We start from the raw sequence: 21,905 nt of genomic DNA on the forward strand, positions 1-21,905 counted from the left end.
GGTTTTGTTGCACAGTACAGATTTTGTTTTGAAAGCTTCCATGTTCAATCCTACTATTTAGCACTTTTGGAAATTGTGATTGATGCCAAATTAAGAGCCACACATTTTTTGTGATGGGTATTAAAGAAAAGAAAAATGTTTTACACTGATGGTATCTTAATACAATGTCTTTTCAAAATAACAAGTATAATTAGTGTGGGTTCTGCATGAATAAATCAGTGATATTGATGTAATTCAGATGCCAACAAAGGAGCTTGCAACTGAGATGAGGAAAACCAAAGGTAGAAGTGGTAGTTTGTTCTGTGACCAATTCGGTTTAGTTAGCTTTTTAAGAATATACAACTGTCCTCTATTTTGAATGGTTGGGAAAATATTAGGGATGTGCAGAACTGGATTTACCCTGGATCTGCACAACCCTAGAAATATGTGTAGGGTATGATTTGGTGTAATAGTCCATAAAAGAGGTCTTAAGGTGCCCATACATGTTATTGTATACAATATCGCATCTCGGTTTTGCGATGAGATCTAGTACAAAAAGTATGTGCAGTACATACTTTTTGTACTAGATCTCATCGCAAAACCGAGATGCGATGAGATGCGATATTGTATCCAATATTGTATACAATAATTGTAACGTGTATGGGCACGTTTAGCCTTATAGAAGGCTGTGGAAAAACTGGGAGGTAGTGCTGCAACATGGCTAATGAAATTCCATTTGGATCATTTAGATTTTTATTTTGAAGCCAAAAAATATGCATGTGCAGATATGGCCAAGCTCATCTTTGCTGAATGTGGCATGCTGGAATTAGGGGGTTCACTCACAAAGGCAAATTCACTCTCCGATGGACAAAACCATATGTACTGCAGGTGGGGCAGATGTAACGTGCAGAGAGAGTAAAGGCTTAAGGCCCATACACACTGGGCGACTTTAAGCTGAAAGTCGCTCAAAACAGCAGGTTTAAGCGGCTTTCAGCTTAAAGCCGCCCAGTGTGAATGGCCTGGCGATGAGCGCTGCTGTGCGCTCCCGCAACATCGCCGGGAAAGCCGTTATACCATGACGTCCTCCATCTGCGCCTGGCAGGGGGAAAGCCGCTCAGTGTGTATGCACTGAGCGGCTTTCCCCGCAGCGATGAATGCGATCATCGCTGTCAATACATGCTTGGTATACACACTTGGCGACTTTGAGCTGAAAGTCTCAAAAAAACACAGCATGTTTGAGCGGCTTTCAGCTCAAAGCCGCTCAGTGTGTATGCCTTAGCGATGAGCGGTAAGCGATCATCGCTGGGCATAGTCGCCCAGTGTGTATGGACCTTTAGATTTGGGTGAGTTATTTTGTTTCTGTGCAGAGTAAATACTGGATGCTTTATTTTTACACTGCAATATAGATCTCAGTTTGAAGTACACGACGCACCCAAATGTAACTCTCTCTGCACGTGTTACATCAGCCCCACCTGCAGTGCATATGGTTTTGTCCATTAGAGAGTGAATTTTCCTTTGCAAGTGAACCAGAATAACCTCCTTAATGTAGTGATCCCTGGCTGTGAATAGTCGCACCACACCATACAGCATCACAGCAAAGATGTGCATGGCTAGATGTGTAGCTTACAACTCCTTTGGAAAACCATTCTGTTAAAATATATACAGTACTATATGAGTGACAACAAAGAAAGCTTTAAAAGCCTGAACGAACCACAAGACATCACTCATTTAGAAATAGGGAAGGGCACACAAACCACCTATTTATACTGTAAACAAAGAAACGGTTTGAGTCAACCGTTATAGTGCAGCAACTAGCCCAAATATATATATATATTTTGGTGCGCAGGTACAACAAAACCCCCTCTTTAAAAGAAAAGAGATAGATTTAAGAGAGGAAGTTAGTAGAGAGAAGAAGGTATTGGCGAGTAAGGGGCGATCCTGACAACAGAACAAGAGGAGACAAATGTATATACTGTAGGTGAAGCAATGTGTGTCCAACCAGATTCTTAACAGTCTGAGTCACTTATTATACTAGGAATGAATTCCAAGAGTGGAGATGGGTGGGAGGGCTTAAAATTCCAGTTGACTGCTGTTCGGGTACAAGATATGTGAAGGATATTACCAAATTGGGTAGAAAGGGGTGACATCAGGAAGCATACTGTACATGTAATGAATAAGATTAGCAGGCATATGGATTCCTATTATGATGAGATGAGGTTATGAGCCTTATGCCAACAACCTGTAATACTAGGACAGGGCCACCACATATGGGACATTGCCCACCTTGAGACACCTCCAACAAAAGTCATAGATGCTTGGAAAAATTGTATGTAGGCATGTCTGAACGAGTCTTCGAAATAAAAGCTTTTAATGTCCTACTTTAATCTTCACATGCTCGTTGGGAGTATATTAGTATGGTATGTGTTGAGACGAGATCTTGAGAGTTGGCCAAGTGAAGACTAAAGGTCCATACACACTAGGTGACTAGGACCAGCGTGTATGGACAGCGATGATGACAATCACCACTGCGGGGACTTTTACTCGACTCATGAAGTCTGTAGTAACACACCTTTGTCGGACACAAATTTGATGTATAATCTACTTAGACGTTTTCCTAGTAGTCCACTCAGAACAAGAGACACTACTCTCTCAGCGAGACACAATAATATCCCTCTTGCACAACCTAGGCTTCTCGATAAACTATACAAAATGGATACTAACACCTTGCCAGTCGATTACATTCCTGGGGTTCGTAATAGATTCCCGTTCTTTCTCTATCGCAGTCCCTTCGGAGAAGTGGACAGACATCCAAACCTTTGTGTCCCACATTATAGATCGTCGGCTCAGCATGAGATATCTTGCAAAAATCATTGGGTAAATGAGGTCCCTAGATCCAGGGTTCCTCCATGCACCCCTCATTTGCAGACACTCTCAAAACCTTCTGGGGTTCCTTATCAGGATAGGCTACACTTGGTCAGACAATATCAGGCTCACACCTATAGTTCACGAAGAAATACAGAATTGGACAGTTCTGGCCATTCCTCCCCCCCAGACCTCTGCAGGACACTACACCAGTTATCGTTATAACTTCAGATGCTTCTCTCACAGGGTGCGGAGCATTTACTCGCGACAAAGCAGTAAGGGGCAAGTGGTCTATGCAGGACTCACAAGCCCAGATCAACCTCTTGAAACGAAGAGCAGCCAAGCTAGCCCTAGCAGCTCTTGTACCTCCGCATATTCGCCACATTCCCATTCAAGTCTGCTTGGACAACAAAACTGCAGTATCTTATATAAACAAGATGGGCGGTACACGGTCTTTACTCCTTTGTCAGAAAGCAATAGACATTTGGGACTGGGCAATCCAAAGATCCATCCAGCTATCCGCAATATACGTACCCGGAGAGCTAAACGAATTAGCTTAGCAGATTCTCTCTCCAGAACACGACTCACACTAGAGAGAACAACAATAAAACCAGATATCTTTCATAAGATTGTGACAACCTTCTGACAGCCAGGGATAGACCTATTTGCAACCCCATACAACAATCAGGACCCGACCTTTGTCTCCATAATATGGTCCCAAGTGGCCTTCCAGACGGATGCAATGTCATTTCCATGGACGAATCTCGTCCTCCCTTATGCCTTCCCACCTCCAGCGATGCTGTTGAGGGTACTGCACAAGATCAAGACAGACAGGGTACCCCAGATAATCCTGGTATATCGAGTTTGGCCATCCAGAATTTGGTTCCCATTAGTCAGTCAATTACCTAGGTGCCCCAAGATTCTCCTAGAGCTATCGGGAGAGTGCTTCAACAATTACCACAATGCATGTGGATGGCGATATTGCTTGGTTAGTAACGCATTCAGACCTCTTAGTATCGTCGACTGCACTGATTAACGCATCACTGAGACCCAGAACCAAATCTAGATACAGTGCCATAATTGGGGAATTCATTTCTTGGCAGACCACAAACTCTTACTCTCGTTTCTCATCAGCTGTTATCTCAGCAATTGATTTCATGTCACATAAATATGACACAGGTTCAGCCTCTGGCACCATACGCTCATATGGCTCGATGCTTACTTTCCTTATCCTGGGTTTTTCAGAGAATAGGTTATATTTGCATTTGCTCAAAGGTATTTTCCTATCCAGGCCATCATGCCCAATGTTACTCGACCACCTGGGACATTAAACCCTTCCTTAATTATTTGGCCACTATACCCTCAACATCTGAAGTTCCCAGTTTGTCTAGAAAACTGGCATCCTTGCTGGCCTTAGCCTTCGCAGCAAGGGGGGGCCGTCATTGAAAGACATTTGCGACCCATGGATGACTGCAACCCCGGCGGTTTCCACATTATCCTCAAAGGGCACACAAAAACAAGTTCAATGCTTAGGCCCTTAGTAGAGTTTGACTTGGTCATAGACCAATCAGATACCACTCTGTGTCTCGTAGAGTGTTTATCATCCTTCCTTTCTATAACAGCACCAATAAGAGGCGAACTCTCCCAACTCTTCATTACCTGTCGTAGGCCCTTTCTCCCAGCCAGACCGGGCAGAATCCGGGGTTGGATTGTGTCGGTAATGCGGGATACCGGTATAAACACATCACAATTCAAAGGACAGTTACCTCTGCAGAAGCCAAGGGTTTGCCATTGCAATCTATTATTCAGGCGGCTCGATGGTCTATCACTCATACCTTTGTGAGGCACTATTGGAGACCGTCTGACCCCCCAAAAGGTTGAGTTCCTTAGAGCAACCACCAGGTGTGTGGTAGACTACCCAACAGCTGTTGCTAGGTGGCAAGCCTCCCAACGAACAAACAGTAGTTTGCAGGAATCTATTACCTGCAAACTTTCTTTGTTCTAGGGAATAGGATTGCCACCTAGCAACAGCAACCAACCTACCCACCCGTTACTGTGTCAGTGCGCCCGCACTGACACGTCCGCCAGCTCCAGCCCGCTCCCCCGGCTGTGAGGTAAATGAAAATTTATTTTCACTTTACTTTCTCCAGGGTGTCACGCTAGCAGTGGCACCAGCTGGAGTGTAACGGAGGCTAGGTGCCTTGATGTAAGGTTTTTGCATAAACGACAGAAGGGAGTGATGCAATGGATAAAAGAAAACCAGTTTTAATAAAGATACTGTAATACAGGAGATGAATAGTGGCACAAAGGTAATACTGAAGATATGCGATAACCAAAGTCAATGATATATAAATGATATTGTAAAGTTCGTAGTGGGTGGAGCACGAGGTTGATATTTGAAGATGGCTTGAAGTGTAGATTGGATAATAAATGTAAACTTGAATAATCGAACTGGAGAATATACTTGGAAAGATGATTGGATTGATGATTGAAGAATTGAATGAAAGATTGGATGATTGGGCGATTAGATGATTGGACGATTGGATTCCGGAAGGAATAATAGCAGGCCTGAATGGCTGTGACCAGGAGGGTTGCAGCTGAAGTGACCGTCAGGTGAGGAAAAGGGTGATCCCCTTTGGGGGGCTAACCTTGTCGGCAGCAGGGTCCTGCAGGTGGATGGTCGAGTACAGCAGGCAAGCAGAAGGATTCCTCTTGGAGATACCTGGCAAGCAGGAGGGAGTCAGATGTCTAGGGAAGGACATCATTGTACTGACTGACTCCTAGACCTAGTCAGTATTTATCAGGAGGGCTGCACTGCAATTGGTTGGAGCTGATTGGCAGTGCAGTCCCATTGGAGAAACCAGATGGCCGCCGCCTAGGGGCGGCGACAGTTCCCAGCCTGCAGGAAGCATGTGCAGCATACTCCAGGCTGTGTGTCCAGCAAGGCCCAAACAGGCACAGAGCATCATGGAGCCTCAGAGGTAACCATAGTATAGGAGGCATGGGTAGCAGCCATGGTGGTCGTGACAGCACCCCCTCCTTTACGATTGGCCTTAGGACACTCCTTAGGCTTATCTGGATATTTCCTGTGGAAATTTTTTACAAGATTGGGTGCGTGTACCTCTGTGGCGTTGGTCCATGATCTCTCCTCCGGGCCATAGCCTTTCCAATCGATCAGGTTCTGGAGTCTCTTGTACCTTATACGAGAGTCTAGGATGCGAGCAACTTCATATTCCACGCCCCTGTGAGTAAAGACTTTAGGAGATTGGGGAGACTTGCATGGTATTTGTTCAGAATCAATGGTTTGAGTAAAGAGACATGAAAATGTCGGTAATTTTAATTTGTAGGCAACCGGGTTGATGATCTGCAGAACTGGGAAAGGACCGATGAACTGCGGTGCAAACTTCATTGAAGGAACCCGAAGGCGAAGATTCCGTATGGACAGTCATACTTGTGGAAGTCTAGGTGCACACACGCCATTTTGTGATAGTATGGCCGCCATTTTGGTTCGCAGAGTTGCGCAAATAAAGTTTCCATACCCGAGTATGTGTGACAATGTGGACCAGAAGAGTAGACATACTATCACACATAAATTCATAATAACACACTTACACGAAAGGAAATATAGTTAAAAGGTTTAGAACGCCACACATAGCTTAGTTAGCCCTGCACACATCTGTCTGTATCGTGTTTAGTATCGTTCCGCTCAGCTCATCATGCAAAGTATTCCGGTCATTGCGAATATTTCGCAATGTACACTGTCCGATAGTTATGGACAAAAATCCATATTCCAGAGACAGTTTCTGTTGTAAGTAGTTAACAAAGGAAACTAGCTCAAACCGGTTCTTATCCTTGCTGACGCCGAAACCACCAAACAAAGGACTCTTAAAGTTCCCTCCCCTGCACCTGGTCAGACCAGGTACAGCGTCTAACCTCCAATCACAGTGGACCGGACATATGATCTCTGGCCAATGAGAATGGCCTTTTGACCTCCCCCTTCTGACCCTATAAGATATGCGACCCAGAGCAGCCAGGGGCTCTTCGGCACAACTACTTTCCCTGGACCTTCCTACCGGACTATCGCTCATTCCTGAACGATAGTGAGCTCTGACCGGACTGCTTTTCACATACTAGATGACCACGGTAAACGGTTGCATTTTCACGGTATTTATTCTTAAAGTATTGTTGGCTGATTGTGTTTTGTATTTGTATTCTTTCCCCTTAGCAGAGTTTGTTTAGTATTCATTGTTATTGTATTGTATCACTTGTTATACCTGTTTATTCTTATTTCTGTAACCCCCTTTTGTCCATTAGGGACTTTAATACAATCTTTTTACGGAGTTCTAACCTCCTTACTTCTATTCAGTGGTCGTGTCTAGTTATTCGCATAATAGCGATAAGGTACATTAAGGACTCTGTCCTTACATTGCGGACTCTGTCCTTTAAGGTATATTCGCACAATTGGAGACAAAGTCCTGCGAAAGGATCTCTTATTAAGGTATCGGTTCTTGGTGTATAACATACAATAGACTGTACGCTGCGCTGCGCTACGTTTTGTTCGCACGCAGTTAGGTATAAAGGGTACGTTGGTTGCGGACTTATTACGTAACCAACGCTTTTCACTTATCGTCACTCTGGTTATATTTTAATCACCATTAACAATTGGGGTGCTCGCCCGGTCGTTTCACAGTCCGGAACTCAGTACCAGGCGTGCGACTCGACCTATACCAGCAAAAGGGTGGAAGTATTTATTTGTTTCCATTGCTGGATAGGCCGAGTCCGCGGCGGTGCGGGGTTCGGGAAGTGCTAGCGCTGAACCCGGAGTACAATAAGTGAAAGCCACATGTTTTAAAGCATATCATACCTAAGTGTTTAGTAAACTGTACTTCTGCCTGCCACAAGTAGTTTAACGGGGTATAGTGTCTTGGGCTGCTTGTTTATTATAGTATATGTACCACGTGCGATAAGGTTCGCACACGTGGAATCTGTGTTTATTATAGTACATAGAGGATCCCCTCTGTGCAAAACTATAATTGTTTATTGTTAGCTACCGCAAAAACAGGGACTCCGCCACGTGGCGACAAGTCCTGGGCCTTTTGCAGTAACGTAAAGCGTCTATTGTGTATTACGCAAGGTGCGCGCGCACGTGCCCACATCGGGAAAGTTTCGCATCTTTGTACGTGGTTTACGGATTAAGTGCGGGATTTATTTCGCATCTTGATACGTAACTCTCGGACAGAGTTAAGGGATTTATTCCACATTTAGGCGCAATTACTGCGTATAGCGAAACCCGAGCGCAACCTTGCAAATACACTATAGAACACGTGGGTGGCCGATTCATCGGCGGCCTGTGAACAAGCGCACGTACACACGTGGCTGTTCATTGGTACTGCACACGCAGCACACATAGGAAGAAGTGAACAGTATTTAAACCACTAGCTTTATTTAAACAGTATAGTAATATACTGCGAATGAAGCGGTGATTTAAGAAAAGAAAATAAGGTTTTCTTTTTGTTCATTTTCTCATAAGCAAGCAACTCAAGCATTATTTTAATAGATTCCTATAGCTTATTATAAGGGATTTATACCTGCATAAGAATCTAGTGAAAAGCTACCGGCCTGGAAAAAAATTTTCTGTACAGAAATATTTCAAAAATAAGCATAAGACCTAGGTGTAAATAGCGCCCAGTGTGAAAAAAGAACTGAGGCGGACGGGTGTGGGACGGACACAACCCAAGCGCAGTGTAATAGGACAGGTCCAGTTAGGACAGGGTGTACGTGCCGACGTACACATAGGAACTGCCCCTTCAGTGGAATTAATTCCGCTAGGAGGGTACAAGAAGATATATCGGAACGCACTTGTTTCCGATTAGCTACTTTAGAAATCCGATTTTTGGGGGTATAGGAAAACAAGTTTGTTATACCCTGGAAAAATTGTGCCGCATCAAGCAAGTTGGCTAGAAGTTCGCTGCTAGTTGAGAGCTTGGTGATTGAGTATAATACCTCGTATCCTTCGCACCTGCTTGACTGTGGGATGTTCTAGGAAGCTGTAGAAGTGAGTGTTTGGGGAGCTCTCAGATAAGTAATAACCCACCGATATCTATTAAGCTGTGAACGTTTATTCCTGTAACTATGGGTAATAACGGGTCACGCTGTGATAACGTGCAAGATAGGGAGGAAGCAAGCCGGCCAAGAGGATCGGCTGCTTTTATTATGTGCAGGAAGCACGGTGAACTCGCAGTTGTTTACCAAAATAAATGGAGAAAAATGACACAAGGCAGCAAGTTAGAATTTCCCAGTGTTGGTAGCTTCGATCCAGAAATCTTATCGGCAGTAAAAGATGAAATATGCCTACTCTCCAGTCGTAAGGAGAGAGTGAAGCATATAAATATTCTTAAATTGTGGCAGAAGGAAGGACAGGAACAATGGGGAGCCAGAGGTCTGGCAATACCTGATGCAATCAGCCACAATAAAAATGCAAATGCAACCGCTGCCACACTAGAATCAGCTCCCCCACCCCCATATGTGCCGAAGGGGTTAATGTCTCATAAGAAAGACCTAAGTAATAATGTACCTGTTACTAACTTGTACCCTGTTTTATCCCCTTACAAGGAAACCCGAGAGGAAAACGAGCAGCTGTTGGCACTGGCCGTCTCTCATGCAATTAATATGATTGAGGGAAAAGCTCAACCCGCTGTTGAGGCCCCAGCACAGGAGGAGGAGACGGCTGATGCCAACAGCATAGTATTGGACTCAGGTAATGATGCAACACACAGCACAGACACAAATGACTCCCAAGCAGGTCCCAGTAATGCGAATGTGGTACAAACATACCCTGTACGCACACTGGAGGTTCCCTATGGTAAGGCAGACAGAGAGGGTGTGATACCTACCAGAAAGATGACCATGCTAAACCCATGGACACGGTTAGAGCTGCGGTCCATCATTACAGATTTCCCTGATCCTAGGAAAGATCTGGCAGTGTGCCGGAAATTTGTAAGGGATCTAGGAAACTCTGATGAGCCCACCAACAAGGATTGGAGAATCATGTTGAGGGCCTGTCTCCCCACTCACATTGACATCCCGAAATTCATTCAGGATAGTGGATTGAAAGTGGACAAGGAGATAAATGATGAGATCAACCAGGAGAATATACGCCTGATTAACTTACAGTTGGGAGTATATTTTCCTGCGGCAGTAGAATATAGCAAGATTTTCACCATCAAACAGAAAGATGGCGAAACTGCTGCTGATTATTTTACAAAAGCCTTACTGGAGGTATCAAAGTACACTGGTGTCTCCGAGCCTAAGGACGACCCCCACCTGAGGGAGATGATTGTCTCTGTGCTGGTGGAAGGGCTTAGGGAAAACCTGAGAGCCAGAGTCCAAACCTCTTTCCCAAATTGGCGTGGAATGACAGTGGATGCCCTACGGGAATCTGCTGTGGACCACGACCGCAACATTAAGAAGCACAGGGAACTGCAAACTGACAAACTGATGATGGTTAGCATCCAAGCCCTTACTAATGCCCCAAACAAAGCTGCATACCAACAACGAAACACCAGGGAAACAGGTAGAAAGCCAATTATCTGTTACAACTGCAATAAGGAGGGACACATTGCAGCTCAGTGTAGGTTCGGAAACCACAGGAGTTATCAGACACATAAGCGAGAATGGGAATCTCACAAAGGTGAGACACGGAGATACCCAGCACCTAGACAATGGGAGGAGACAGACAGGTCACGCAACATGCCTCCTCCCCATATGATGGCTGACACTGTGCTAAGGGCAACCCAGGTCAGACCATAGGAAACAGGTCATACCTGTATCCTACAGCCAGTTAGACTAACACAACACCTTGGAGAGGAACCTCAGGTGAAGGTTGATATAGCTGGAGTAAGACAAACCTTTTTGGTTGATACAGGGGCGGCCAGATCTGTTCTCAACACTCCTCTTCACTTGGGTTTCACTAACCAATCAGTAGCGGCAATTGGGGTAACAGGAAAAATACAACATTACCCACTGACAAAACCAGCGGAGGTTACAATCGGGCCTCTGCATACCAAACACTCTTTTCTGTTGGCTGCAGCGGCCCCGACTAACCTCCTGGGTAGAGATTTACTATGCAAAATGGGATGTGTCATCTATTGCACCCCCGATGGGGTATTTCTGGACACTCCTAGAAATCTTACACAAGAAGTGCAAGATATGCTGGATAGTCCTCAGAGGCTAATGTTGTGTTCCACTGTTGTAGAATCAAATCCATCTAGGGTAGCTGAAATTACAGCACAAATACCGAGTTCCCTTTGGACTAAAGATGGACAGGATGCTGGGCTGATGGCAAATGTAGCTCCAGTAGAAATCCGCTTAAAAGAAGGCAGGATAGCCCCAAAAATACCGCAATACCCTTTAAAACCTGAAGTTGAGCTAGGAATATTTCCAGTGATCCAACGATTGCTCCAACAGGAAATCCTAGTTAGAACTTCCAGCACGGCCAATAGTCCCATCTTTCCTGTGAAAAAGAGCGGGGGGAGGGGCTACAGACTAGTGCAGGATTTGAGAGGGGTAAACAAGGTAGTCGAGAGCCAATTCCCCGTAGTGCCAAACCCAGCTGTCATCCTCATGCAAATCCCACCCCACTGTACACATTTCACAGTCATTGATTTGTGTTCAGCATTCTTCTCCGTCCCTTTGCATCCTGACAGCCAGTATCTGTTCGCCTTTACTTACAGAGGAGTACAGTATACCTGGACAAGACTCCCCCAGGGGTTCATAGACAGCCCCAGCATCTTCTCCCAGGCCTTGCATGATTGTTTGCAATCCTTTCAACCCATGAGGGGTTCGATACTGATACAATATGTGGATGACTTATTGTTGTGTTCTGAATCACTGGAGTCATCAGTGGATGACACTAGACAGCTACTGATGCATCTCTCAGAAACAGGACATAAAGTATCAAAGGATAAGCTGCAATTATGCCAGACCAGGGTTAAATATCTGGGCCACTGTCTTACCCAAGGGCTGAGACACCTCACCGACGACAGAATCCAAGCGATTCAGAACATGGTACTGCCACAGACCCAACATCAGATCCGTACGTTCCTAGGCATGTGTGGATACTGTCGCAATTGGATCCCAGGATTCTCTATTCTGGCATTACCACTGCAAGAGATGGTTTCCTCAACTAAGCCTGATCGGGTCTCTCATACTGAGGAATCTGAGCTGGCTTTCGAGGAACTAAAGGTGAGCCTAACCAAGGCCCCAGCACTAGGAATGCCAGATTATGGGAAACCCTTTGAACTGTACGGAACTGAATCAGGTGGGTGTGCGGCAGGAGTGCTTGTACAAAAACATGGTGATGCCAACCGACCAATAGCGTACTACAGTGGCCAGCTGGACACAGTAGCACGCTCACTCCCAACTTGCTTACGAAGTGTGGCTGCAATAGCACAACTAGTAAGTAAGAGTGAGGACGTAGTGCTGGGACACGATTTAACTGTTCATGCTCCCCATGCTGTCTCTGCTCTCCTAAATTCTGCCCAAACACGTCATGTGTCCTCAGCACGGTTCACTAAGTGGGAACTGGCGCTGATGGCCCCAGTAAATATTACCATCAAAAGATGCAACACATTAAACCCAGCCACATTTCTTCCTCATGTGCCCTCCAAGGCACAAAGGGTGGAGGGTGATGGAAATGTTGCTGAATATGGTAAAGCAGAGTTTAGTGAGAGTGAGGACAAACATGATTGCATGACCTACCTGAATCAGACCTTCACAGCACGTCCTGACATAAGCGACAGCCCATTAAGTGAGGTAGACATAACCTTATTCACAGATGGTAGCTGTCATAGACAGACGGAGACGGGAGAGCTTTGCACAGGCTACGCGGTAGTAGATGGAGAAGGTATTGTGGAAGCTGAACCCTTAGGACCACCTCACTCAGCGCAAGTAGCGGAACTGGTGGCACTGACCAGAGCATGTGAACTGGCTAAAGGGAAATCAGTGAACATATATACCGACTCCAGATATGCTTTCGGAGTAGTCCATGATTTTGGAGCCCTATGGCGCCTCCGAAATTTCATGACGGCGGCTGGCACACCAGTGGCGCATGCGACGTACATTAGGAGACTTCTGGGAGCTATCCAGCTTCCAGACAGAGTGGCTGTTATCAAGTGCAAAGCTCACACATCAGAGAAAGACCCGGTGTCACTTGGTAACAGCCGCGCTGATGAGGCAGCGAAAAGGGCCGCATGCCCTGTAAATATTTTTACCCATCCCACCAACCTTTGTACACTGAACATGGTATCCACATCCAAACTGATAGACATGCAGAATTTGTGTTCCCCACAGGAAAGAGCAGTATGGAAGTCGAAGGGATGTGGCCAACAGTCCACCGGACTTTGGAGAGATGGACACGGGAAACCAGTGGCCCCCAGAGCATACCTTCCTAGTCTAGCCGAGGCGGCCCATGGGCTGACACATCTTGGGAAGGAAGGTATGTGCAAGCTGGTAAAGGCCTACTGGTGTGCACCAGGGTTCGCTTCTCAAGCAGGTAGAGTGGCAATGTCATGCCTCACCTGTTTGAGGAAGAACGTTGGAAAAGCCATCCCAACAGAGCCATCCCACATCCCTCCTACAGAAGGCCCTTTCCAGGTAATACAAATCGACTTCATACAGTTACCACCCTGTAGAAATTTGAAATATGTATTGGTTTGTGTTGACATGTTTTCCAGCTGGGTGGAGGCTTTCCCCGCTGCCTCCAACACTGCTACCTTTACAGCAAAGAAAATATGTCAGGAGTTTGTCTGTAGATATGGTATCCCAAAGGTCATTGAGAGTGACAGAGGCACTCATTTCACAGGAGAGGTCTTCCAAATCATGTGTAAACTCCTGGGGATTAATAGTAAACTTCATACTCCATATCGTCCCCAGGCGAGCGCCAAAGTTGAGAGAATGAATGGTACTATTAAGAACAAATTGGGTAAAGTTATGGCTGAAACAGGGTTGTTATGGCCAGAGGCACTGCCTATTGTGTTGTATAGCATTAGGACCACTCCCAGGACTCCGCTCAACCTGTCCCCCTTCGAAATACTGTTTGGTCGGCAGCCACACATCATGATAGACCCACAGGATGATCTAAAATGTAATAATGAGCTAACTGTACAGTATATCCTAAAGCTAAACAAACAGCTAAGGAAGCAACAAAAGCAGCTGAATTTACTGAACCCTGATATGCCTACCGAGAATTGTCATAATCTTAAACCAGGAGACTTTGTTATGATCCGAAATTTCTTACGCTCAGGTTGTTTGATAGACCGTTGGGAAGGACCGTACCAAGTTTTGTTGACCAGCACTACATCAATTAAAGTCGCAGAGAGAGAGACTTGGATACATTCGTCCCACTGCAAGAAAGCCAGTAACCCAGAATCCCAGTGTGCAGAGAGCGAGAGAGAAGAAGTGTCGCTAGAAGCATTGTTTCGGGAACACTGAGAAGCAGCCAAGGTCGAGCAACCTGAGCGAACAAAGGTCTAAGAAGCAGAGCAAAATACAAGTCCCCTGGTAGAGATGATGGAAGGACTCCAAGCAAAAGGTTCACAGTTATGCACATATGTCTTTGTTTTCTTTCTGTGTTCTTCTCTTCATCCTAAAATACTCGGTGGCTGCCACATTCTAGAGCGATCGGAGCGGAATCCTGACAGTGTAATAATGGACCCAGATATGGGTGAGGTAGAATCCCTAAACCAGCTTGACACTTTACCCATGACAGGAGAAGGTAAAAGGTATGAGGAAAACGTAGTTCAAGGGCTATGTGATGATTTATTGTCTGGTGAGTACTGTGTCTGTAGATATTGTCAACCTAAAATGGAAGAAGGATGCATCCAGCGATGTCAGTCGACCAGTAAGGCAACTACCGGCCAACATCCTTTGAGTGATTACCACTCATTAGTGGGTAAGGTTTTAAACCAAACAGAATGCTGGGTGTGTTCTCAAGTATTACATAAAAGGAGTAGTGTAGGCCTAGTCCCATACCCGCTTAGTATTTCAGAGATAAGCGTATTAAATAAGGGGAGGCCATTGGATAAGAGATACCTGTATACCAGGTCCCCTAGTCTTAGATTACACCCATACCAAGTGGATAAATCCCTGGTATGTATGAACTTCTCAAGTTCCAGAACAATTGGTACTTGGGAAGTGACATGGCAAAACCAGACAATAACTTACTCCCAGCGTCCAGATGGAGAGCCCATAGATAAAGAATTATTATTAAAAATCCGAACCAGTGGAAGACACTATAAATATGTTTACACGGTGAAGAAAAGTAAAATGATGGCCGGCAGAGTATCAGCCGGCTACTGTAATATGACCCTACAGCCAGAAACATGTGAGGAACGAGTCAGGGAGCAGGGGACGGGGATGTTCTTATGGATAATGTGTGACAAGATAATGAAATACTCTGTCCCTTATTTTCTCCCTGACGATGTTTATTATATTTGTGGTAGAAGGGCGTACAAATGGCTCTCCATGAACTACGTTGGTATTTGTTATCTAGGCAGAGTGTTACCGGAAGTGATGACCCTCACACACGATGAGATGATGAACGTACACAGAGGTATTTCTCCTCCTTACACTCATACCCATTATGACCAAATCCATAAAAGGGATTTAACAATAAGAAAAGAACCCCTAGCTTCTGAAATGATACACGAGTCGTTCGGTATCCAATTCCTCATTGCATTAGATATCACCCATACCGCCCGAGGAGTTATCAATTTGAAATACATACAAGCATTAGCCAGCTTGGTAGATAACATCACTGAGATTTATGATGACACCTTTAGATACACTGGGAAGGAGTTGCAAGCGTATAAAAGAGAGCTAGTCCAACATCGAATGGTGTTGAACTATCTGACAGCCATGACAGGAGGATATTGTGTCACCCTCTCTACACAGTTTGGGGTGAAATGCTGTACATATATCACCAACAATACTGAAGACCCAGAAGAAATCATCGATCACCGGATGGATGAGATTCTTCAGCTTAAATGGGAATTTAGAAGGGAACATAATATCAGCCTGGCAGAAATAGGTAACAAAGTTAGCGAATGGACCTCCTGGTTGAATCCAATGCACTGGTTCTCTGGTTTAGGAGAATGGGCGCAGGGGATCATAGCTAGCATAGGAAAACTCCTTCTCTGCATCGGTGGTGCCATCATAGTCTTTGTGCTATTGTTCAAATGTTTAAAGGTGGTGACCCGGGGAAAGGCAAAACGTACCGAAATCATGAGTGTAAGAACGAGGGATACAGAGGAAGACCAGGGTTTGGTATATGACCCAAAAATCGAAACCACCTCCCTTTAAAGAAACCATATTTGTGAACGTGTATATGTTGTAACCACCCCTGTTTTTATTTTTATCCCAAAATTGTACATTATCCTTCGTGACCCTGAGTAGATTGTTCGATAAATGCGGCCCATCGTTTATCCATGATCCTGGATCGGCCGAGAGCAGATGGTTTACTCCCCTTATATGTTTATTTCATGGATCCCAATTTCTTTGTTAGGATTATGAATTTCTGTTTTGTCGTGTGAAATATTTTGTAATGTAACAGTTTTATATTTACTGTTAAAGGGTGGACTGTGGAAGTCTAGGTGCACACACGCCATTTTGTGATAGTATGGCCGCCATTTTGGTTCGCAGAGTTGCGCAAATAAAGTTTCCATACCCGAGTATGTGTGACAATGTGGACCAGAAGAGTAGACATACTATCACACATAAATTCATAATAACACACTTACACGAAAGGAAATATAGTTAAAAGGTTTAGAACGCCACACATAGCTTAGTTAGCCCTGCACACATCTGTCTGTATCGTGTTTAGTATCGTTCCGCTCAGCTCATCATGCAAAGTATTCCGGTCATTGCGAATATTTCGCAATGTACACTGTCCGATAGTTATGGACAAAAATCCATATTCCAGAGACAGTTTCTGTTGTAAGTAGTTAACAAAGGAAACTAGCTCAAACCGGTTCTTATCCTTGCTGACGCCGAAACCACCAAACAAAGGACTCTTAAAGTTCCCTCCCCTGCACCTGGTCAGACCAGGTACAGCGTCTAACCTCCAATCACAGTGGACCGGACATATGATCTCTGGCCAATGAGAATGGCCTTTTGACCTCCCCCTTCTGACCCTATAAGATATGCGACCCAGAGCAGCCAGGGGCTCTTCGGCACAACTACTTTCCCTGGACCTTCCTACCGGACTATCGCTCATTCCTGAACGATAGTGAGCTCTGACCGGACTGCTTTTCACATACTAGATGACCACGGTAAACGGTTGCATTTTCACGGTATTTATTCTTAAAGTATTGTTGGCTGATTGTGTTTTGTATTTGTATTCTTTCCCCTTAGCAGAGTTTGTTTAGTATTTATTGTTATTGTATTGTATCACTTGTTATACCTGTTTATTCTTATTTCTGTAACCCCCTTTTGTCCATTAGGGACTTTAATACAATCTTTTTACGGAGTTCTAACCTCCTTACTTCTATTCAGTGGTCGTGTCTAGTTATTCGCATAATAGCGATAAGGTACATTAAGGACTCTGTCCTTACATTGCGGACTCTGTCCTTTAAGGTATATTCGCACAATTGGAGACAAAGTCCTGCGAAAGGATCTCTTATTAAGGTATCGGTTCTTGGTGTATAACATACAATAGACTGTACGCTGCGCTGCGCTACGTTTTGTTCGCACGCAGTTAGGTATAAAGGGTACGTTGGTTGCGGACTTATTACGTAACCAACGCTTTTCACTTATCGTCACTCTGGTTATATTTTAATCACCATTAACATACTTTATCACCTACTTTTAAATCTGGTACTGCTCTTCTTCTGTCGGCAAATTTTTTATACCTTTGAGAGGCACTGACCAAGGATTTCCTGACCTTTCTCCAATGATGACGCAGTTGGTGGAGGGTCAAAGTTACCGCTGGCACAGATGTTGCAGGGAGCCGCTGGAAATCAGGAACCTTGGGATGGAAGCCATAGTTGATAAAGAAGGGAGTAGAAGATGCAGACGAGTGATACTGATTATTGTGGCCAAACTCGGCCCAAGGCAACACCTCAACCCAATCATCTTGAGAAGAGGACACATGTAAACGCAGGAATGTTTCTACATCCTTATGGACTCTTTCTGTTTGGCCATTAGATTGTGGATGATAGGCTGTACTAAAGTTAAGTCAAATCTTGAGGACTTTACACAATGCTCTCCAGAATTTAGCCATAAACTGAACCCCTCGATCAGACACAATCTCTTTGGGTAGTCCATGGACTCTGAAGATCTCTTTAATAAACAAATCAGCAAGTTTGGGAGCTCAAGGTAACACCTTCAGAGGTATGAAATGCGCCATTTTTAAGAAACGATCGATAACCACCCATATGGTACTATAACCATCTGAGGATGGCAGATCTGTAATAAAGTCCATCGACTAATGAGTCCACGGTCCCCGTGGGATCGAGAGTGGTCTCAATGGACCTATTGGTGCTAGATTAGATGACTTATGTTGGGCACAATGAGGACAGGATGCAATATACTCTTGCACATCCTTTTTTAGAGCAGGCCACCAATATTTTCGGGACAATAATTCATAAGTCTTTTGAACCCCTGGGTGCCCGGAGAATTTTGAATCATGGGCCCACCGCAAGACTTGACTCCTTGAATTAGGTCTGATAAACTTTTTACCTGGAGGCACTGATACTTGCACTGTGGTAGCAGCAAAGGCACTTGGATCCAGAATTGGACTCCCTTCAAAGGATCTGGACTCCTCTGTTTCCCATGACCTAGAAAGCGCATCTGCTTTGCGATTCTTTACTCCTGGAGAAAAAGACAACTTATAATTAATTCTGGAAAAGAATAATGCCCATCTTGCCTGCCAGGGATTAAGACATTGTGCATTTTTCAAATAAAGCAACTTTTTAAGATCAGTGACAACATTAATGACATGGACTGCCCCCTCTAAATAACGCCACTCTTCTAGTGCCATTTTGATGGCCAATAATTCCTGATCCCCCTATGGCATAATTTTGCTCAGCCGATGAGAATCTTTTCGAGAAAAACCCACAAGGATGTAACTGTCCGTCACTTTTTGCCTGAGAGAGCACAGCTCCTACACCGATGGAAGAGGCGTCAACCTCCAATGTAAAAGGTAACGTGACATCTGGTTGGGCCAGCACTGGTGCTGTGATGAATTTTCTTTTGAGAGTAATAAAGGCTTTGGAAGCTTCAGGATTCCAGTTGGAGGGTTTGGCACCTTTACGAGTAAGCGCAGTGATGGGGGCAACAATTGTAGAAAATACCTTAATAAATTTTCTGTAGTAGTTCGCAAATCCGAGGAACCTTTGGACCCCTCGGAGAGTATGAGGTTGAGGCCATGACTAGATTGCTTCTACTTTGGCTGGGTCCATTTCTAGACCAGAACCTGACACAATATATCCCAGGAAGGGTATGGAAGGCACCTCGAAAATACATTTCTCCAATTTGCAGAAGAGAAGATTTTTTCTAAGGAGTGACAGTACCTCTCTGACGAGTTCTTGATGCTCTGGACGACTGCTGGAAAATATAAGAATATCGTCGAGAAAACCACAACATGTTTGTACAGAAGATCTCTGAATAACTCATTCATATAGGATTGAAAAACTGCGGGAGCATTACTCAACCCAAAAGGCATGACGAGATACTCATAATGTCCATCTCTAGTATTAAAGGCAATTTTCCATTCATCTCCATCTCGGATGCGAAAAAGATTATAAGCTCCGCGTAGATCTAGTTTGGTAAATATACTGGCTCCCTTAATACGATCAAACAACTCTGTGATAAGTGGCAGTGGGTAACGATTTTTTGATGGTGATTTCATTCAGGCCACGATAATCTATACAAGGCCATAACCCTCCATCCTTTTCCTTAACGAAAAAAAACCCAGCCCTAGCAGGAGAGGATGAAGGACGAATGAACCCTTTGGCAAGGACAAGGGGTACGTACGGCCTCGTGGAGGATTTTTACCTGGTAGTAGGTCGATGGGACAATCCCATGAACGATGAGGAGGTAATTGGTCAGTAGCCTTTTTGCAGAATAAGTCAGCAAAGTCTCTATATGAGGTAGGTAACCCTTCTGGGATTTGGAGGGTAACTTTTCGGGATGGTGTCACTGTTTTGAGGCAAGACTTGGTGCAGGCAGCACCCCACGCCAAGACCTGGGATGAGGCCCAGTCGATACGAGGGTTATGGGCATGTAACCAGGGGAGGCCCAAAACAATTGGGTATGTTGACTTGGGAATGATGAGAAACTGTATTTTTTCTACATGCAACAGACTGATCTGTAGAATCAAAGGCCGGGTTTGTAAAGTGACAGTCTCACCTAATATACGGCTCCCATCCACAGCTGTTAGGTATACTGGACGCTGAAGGGGAACAGTTGGTAAATGCCAACATTTGACAACATCAGCTGTGATGAAACTTTCCGCCGCTCCTGAGTCCAGGAAAGCTGGTAAATGTTGGAGCTGTTGTTTGATTTGTAGGGATACTTGAAAAATACAGTCTTTAGTATTTGGAGAGGTAATAACAACCCCTAACCTGCCCTCTCTCTTACAGGTTAGGTTCTGGCGTTTCCCGGTCTCTTGGGACAAGAATCCACGGAATGCTGTGGATCAGCACAATAAAGACATAGGTGTTCATCATGCCGACGTCTTCGTTCGGCTAAGGACAATTTGAAACGGTTAACCTGCATAGGTTCTTCCGTCGGCAGTGGCGGACTTTTGGGTATAGGCAGATGCAGACTGGAAGATGCTCGGCTTCTCTCTTGATGTCTCTCTCTGAGCCTTAGGTCGATCTTAGTGCACAAGGAGATTAGATCCTCCAACTTGGAGTGCAGGTCTCTAGCCGCTAGTTTGTCTTTAATTTTGACGGTGAGGCCGTTCAGGAAGGCTGTGAGGAAAGCCTCCTCGTTCCATGCCAACTCAGCTGCCAGGATTTTAAACTGGATAAGGTATTGACCCACTGTCCTGGAACCTTGACGTAGGCGCAATATCTCAGTGGCAGCAGAGCTAATTCGACCTGGCTCATCAAAGATAATTTTGAAAGTACTGATAAATGGAGCATAGTCTGACAGCAAGGGGTCTGCTTTTTCCCATAGAGGAGATGCCCAGTTGAGGGCTGAGCCGGTAAGTAGCGATATTACATAGGCAACTTTGGTCCGGTCTGTAGGGAAATACGAAGACTGGAGTTCAAAATGAATTTCGCATTGATTTATAAAACCCCTACAGTTCTTGGGGTTGCCATCGAATTTGGGTGGGGTAGGTAACTGGAGATGAGCTGTGACTCCTGTCGTCGAAACTGTGGGTCTAGGCGATGGCGCCGATGTAGGAGTTGATCCTTGATTCTGCCCAGTGGCAAACGCAGTATTTTTAGAGGGGGGGTTCCCAAATGTAATTCAAAATCTCCCACTCTACAGTGCATTGGAGTAAGTGCAGGAGTCTAGGGGAGTGATAATAGCCCTTTTTTTATACACTAGGTACTGTATGGAATACCATATTAACAGTACAGATGGTCTATCATATAGGCTTTTTCAAACATTTCAATAATAAAAGTGGCCAGGAAAAGTTTATACGTGCCATAATAAATAAGGAATGGGATCATTCGTCAGACTGCATTTAGGTCTACAAGCATTAAGTCTACACCATTAGGTCGACTTGCATTTAGGTCGACCTGACTGAAGGTCGACAGGGTCATTAGGTCGACAGGTGTTAGGTTGACAGGTACAGTAGGAGCAAGTTTCATCTTTGCTCCTTTGGCCATGGCTAGCCATGGCCAGCATGGCTATTCTATTGTTCTCAGCTGCAATACGTATTGTATTGCAGCTGAGAACAATAGAATAGCCATGGCTAGCCATGGCTAGCCACGCCCAAAGGAGCAAAGATGAAACTTGCTCCTACTGTATACGGTCGACAGGGTCATTAGGTCGACAGTGAAAACGTCGACATGTTTTTTATTTTTTCTATTTTTTTTTTCCAAAATATT

This window comes from Crinia signifera, chromosome 4 (genome assembly GCF_055691185.1).
Source record: "Crinia signifera chromosome 4, ASM5569118v1, whole genome shotgun sequence".
Classification (NCBI taxonomy): Eukaryota; Metazoa; Chordata; class Amphibia; order Anura; family Myobatrachidae; genus Crinia; species Crinia signifera.